Source organism: Lampris incognitus, chromosome 15 (genome assembly GCF_029633865.1).
Source record: "Lampris incognitus isolate fLamInc1 chromosome 15, fLamInc1.hap2, whole genome shotgun sequence".
Taxonomy (NCBI): domain Eukaryota; kingdom Metazoa; phylum Chordata; class Actinopteri; order Lampriformes; family Lampridae; genus Lampris; species Lampris incognitus.
This window is the reverse complement of record NC_079225.1, coordinates 45784052-45789051: the sequence shown is the minus strand read 5'-3', so window position 1 is coordinate 45789051 and position 5000 is coordinate 45784052. Positions and strand designations below refer to the sequence as shown.

The 5000-nt window shown below is 46.0% G+C and overlaps 1 long non-coding RNA gene across 1 annotated transcript in view; it reads right to left on the bottom strand.

Annotated features, from left to right (window-relative positions):
• Positions 1 to 377: 377 nt before the first annotated feature.
• Positions 378 to 5000, bottom strand: part of LOC130125549 (uncharacterized) — a 49492-nt gene continuing 44869 nt past the window's right edge. Inside the window, exon 3 of the long non-coding RNA XR_008811453.1 lies at positions 378 to 480. This is a non-coding gene — a long non-coding RNA (uncharacterized LOC130125549). The remainder of the gene's footprint in view (positions 481 to 5000) is intronic.

Genomic DNA, 5000 nt, shown 5'->3' with positions numbered 1-5000 from the left:
GCGTGTTCTTCACGCCGCTGCGTCGAAGACGGCAGTCGGACGGCGGCCTTTCGTCCTGCTGACAAACTGATTAGTAAAAGGTTGTGGTTTTTGAACTCGACGCAGCAATTAAAAGCCATGAGTGTCAGAGAAGGCTGGAGACAGGGGATATGCTTTTGTTTGATTTTAAGCAGTGCCATTTGTTTTGCTGCGGTAATTGCGTGAAAGAAAGACACAATAAAGTTATAAAGTGGTTTGTTAACAATGTGGTCGTGTCAACAGAACGTGGTGGTGTGCAAAACAGATGGCGGCTCGTTTCTCACCAGCCGGAGAGCTGCTGATGAATCCTGGCTGGTCGCTTCAGCGCCGGTCAAATCCACCAGAGACTCCCAGCAAATCTCCACACAAACCCATTTCAGGGGTCACGGAGGGCTGGAACCTATCCCAGAATGCACTGGGCAGAGGGCAGGGAGATATCCTGGACAGGTTAACACTCAATCCCTGGAGAGAGAGACACACACACACACACACACACACCATCATCATCATCATCATCATCATCATCATCATCATCATCATCTATGGGCACCACTACTTCATGGGGACAATGCAGAGTGTGCAGTGTATGTGTTGTGTATGTCAGGACAGGGGTGGCAATCCTACTCGAGCCCGGGGACAACATGTGGACTGCACACAGAAGGGATGGGATTGAACCCAGCACAACACTTCACTGACTCTGCTCCGTGTTGTGGCCTGGTTTAGAAACGTGACGTGACTATACGGACAACACAACAAGAGTACATTGGATGGACGTTACGGTGAAAAAGATGACCGGACGGCAGCACATGCGGCTCACTGACACGCAGAAGAAACGTGTCACTGGAAAGACCAAAAAAAAACATCCTCTGCTCACCGGGTTTGAGCCCGCCGTCCTCAGGTAAACCATCCAGGACACCACGAATACAATTACACGGGACAAATTCCTTTGTTTCAGCGCTCAACAATTTCCTCAAACTTGTAAAAAAGAAAATTGGCCTACAAAATTCTATTTACTACTGTTTTGCCCCCTATTGATCTTTTGCACACATGAACCTTTGCACGGTTATCACGAGAAGCGGCGCTCCGGCCTCCTGCCGTGAACCTTTGCAGTGTGGATCTAACAGTGTACTGGTCTTCATGTGTACTGTGGTTGTCTTGTATGCACAACACACTCCTCATTAGAAACTAAAACATGATCGAGTGATGCACTGATTGACTGACTGATTGACTAATTGGGTGGATGGATGGATGGATGGATGGATGGATGGATGGATGGATGGATGGATGGATGGATGGATGGATGGATGGATGGATGGATGGATGGATGGATGGATGGATGGATGGATGGACTGACTGACCCTCCTGCTGTGAGAGAGCAGCACTCACCACTGACAGCTGTTCAGTTGCCACTGTGGCAGCAAACGTCCCATGCTACGGATCATATTTGGTTGGTAAATGTGGCAAAATGGCAGCTGAATTTCAGTATGTACAAGACAGTGCGGCTGATAGATGAAAAGGGTAGTTAGCTGCCCCAACACACACCAGAGAGACGAGCCACACCGAACCCAGGACACAGCAATATGCCACAACACAGGTTGCCTAAGACAAATGGCTGATGGAATGAATGATAATAATGGAATAATGAAGTGTGACGCAGCTGATGGAATGAATGATAATAATGGAATAATGAAGTGTGACGCAGCTGACGGAATGAATGATAATAATGGAATAATGAAGTGTGACGCAGCTGACGGAATGAATGATAATAATGGAATAATGAAGTGTGACGCAGCTGACGGAATGAATGATAATAATGGAATAATGAAGTGTGACGCAGCTGACGGAATGAATGGTAATAATGGAATAATGAAGTGTGACGCAGCTGACGGAATGAATGATAATAATGGAATAATGAAGTGTGACGCAGCTGACGGAATGAATGATAATAATGGAATAATGAAGTGTGACGCAGCTGACGGAATGAATGATAATAATGGAATAATGAAGTGTGACGCAGCTGACGGAATGAATGATAATAATGGAATAATGAAGTGTGACGCAGCTGACGGAATGAATGATAATAATGTAATAATGAAGTGTGACGCAGCTGACGGAATGAATGATAATAATGGAATAATGAAGTGTGACGCAGCTGACGGAATGAATGATAATAATGGAATAATGAAGTGTGACGCAGCTGATGGAATGAATGGTAATAATGGAATAATGAAGTGTGACGCAGCTGACGGAATGAATGATAATAATGGAATAATGAAGTGTGACGCAGCTGACGGAATGAATGATAATAATGTAATAATGAAGTGTGACGCAGCTGATGGAATGAATGATAATAATGTAATAATGAAGTGTGACGCAGCTGATGGAATGAATGATAATAATGTAATAATGAAGTGCGATGCAGTTGATGGAATGAATGATAATAATGTAATAATGAAGTGTGACGCAGCTGATGGAATGAATCATAATAATGTAATAATGAAGTGTGACGCAGCTGATGGAATGAATGATAATAATGGAATAATGAAGTGTGACGCAGCTGATTACTAATGAAGTATGATGCAGCTGATGGAATGAAAGATAATAATGTAATAATGAAGTGTGATGCAGCTGATGGAATGAATGATAATAATGTAATAATGAAGTGTGACGCAGCTGATGGAATGAATGATAATAATGTAATAATGAGGTGTGACGCAGCTGATGGAATGAATGGTAATAATGGAATAATGAAGTGTGACGCAGCTGATGGAATGAATGATAATAATGTAATAATGAAGTGTGACGCAGCTGATTACTAATGAAGTGTGATGCAGCTGATGGAATGAAAGATAATAATGTAATAATGAAGTGTGATGCAGCTGATGGAATGAAAGATAATAATGGAATAATGAAGTGTGACGCAGCTGATGGAATGAATGATAATAATGGAATAATGAGGTGTGACGCAGCTGATGGAATGAATGGTAATAATGGAATAATGAAGTGTGACGCAGCTGATGGAATGAATGATAATAATGTAATAATGAAGTGTGACGCAGCTGATGGAATGAATGATAATAATGAAGTGTGACGCAGCTGCACTGACGTCTTGTGAATGTGGAGAGCAGATTAGTAAAATAGTGGAAACAGCAATCGTCCCCTTTTTATTTTTCCTCAATCTGCAACCAATCGTAGGTTTCAAAAGCAGCCCTAATGAGGTCGTAAATACATGCATCTGGTACCAGAGTGGCCTTTTCTTCTCCTTAACCCCGACATGGAGGTCATCCCGGGCCTCCGTCCCGCTGAGAGGAAAAGCGGTCTTGTGAGCGTTCCAGTCAAAACATTATTTTATCCTGCAATAACCTCCGTTCAAAACATCTAAACCAAAACAGGATTCTGATATTACATATCACTACATCATGTTTACTGACAGACATTTAATCGAAAAAACGTTAGACGGGATAAGTCTGGCCGCCTTTATACCTGTGCCAGCCGGCAGCGGGGGGGGGGGGGGGCGCTGCTTCATCCAGGACATGTCGGCCTGTTTCCTCGGCTCTCTAACCAAACCAGAAACCAAGTAGAACCGTTTGTTCCAGCTGTGGGATGGAGAGCGCTGCTTCATACCACTAATCAACCAGTCAGGACAAGAAGTCTGCTTACCATGAGGACGCAGGCTCACATCTGTATCGGGAGGAGCACAGCAGCACACACCTGTCACCTCTGTCACATCTGTACACCTGTCTCATCTGTAACATCTGTCACACCTGTACACCTGTCTCATCTGTCACACCTGTCACATCTGTCTCATCTGTCACACCTGTCAAATCTGTCACACCTGTCACATCTGTCACACCTGTCACACCTGTCACATCTGTCACCTCTGTCACATCTGTAACATGTCTCATCTGTAACATCTGTCACATCTGTACACCTGTCACATCTGTCACACCTGTCACATCTGTCTCATCTGTCACACCTGTCACACCTGTCTCATCTGTCACACCTGTCTCATCTGTCACACCTGTCACACCTGTCTCATCTGTCACACCTGTCACACCTGTCACATGTCTCATCTGTCACGTCTCATCTGTAACATCTGTCACACCGGTCACATCTGTCTCATCTGTCACACCTGTCACATCTGTCTCATCTGTCACACCTGTCTCATCTGTCACGTCACATCTGTCACGTCTCATCTGTCACGTCTCATCTGTAACATCTGTCACACCTGTCACACCTGTCTCATCTGTCACATCTGGTCTGTGGTGGTCTGGGGATGAAAATCCACTCGTTTACTTCAAGGAAAAGTAAACCAGTGGTAAAACCCCAGCTAGGAAGACGGGTTATGATATAAATTAATGATTCCTGTGAATCATGTAAAATAAAGGCTTGATACAGCTCAAATCTGCGTCTATGGAAGTCCATGTGGCAACAGGTCGCCGCTACCTGGCTCCCCCGGGACACAGACATACGGACCACTGACAAGGGCACAACAGCCCATTTATTAGAGCCACGTCTGAAAACAGCAGAGTTAAAACCACAAGAGAAAGACTCAAAACAAGCATTCATTAAAAGCCTCTTCAGGAGAGAGCCCGGGTCTCTCTCTCTCTCTCTCTCTCTCTCTCTCGCTCTGCCGTCTCCGTTTGGGGGTGTGAACCCATTTATCTGTCCCGAGCTAATTAGACCGACTCAGGACAGATGGCCCACAGCCCGCTCCGACACAGGCCTCCAACCCTCCACTTTCCCCCACTGGGAGAGCCCAGCTGCCTTGATGATGTCCCCTCCCCCGGTCCCCTCCATGAGGCCGCTCCCCGCCGTCCACCCTGGCAGGGTGGGGGAGGAGGTCGCAGGGCAGCTGGACTACGGACCACAGGGTTTGCAGCAGGGCGAGACACCGGCGCTCCTGGTGGGGACGGAGAGAGCCGGCCGGGTAGGGCTGGTCGGCACCACCCTCACTGCTGCAGGCCCGTGGTGCAGCAAGG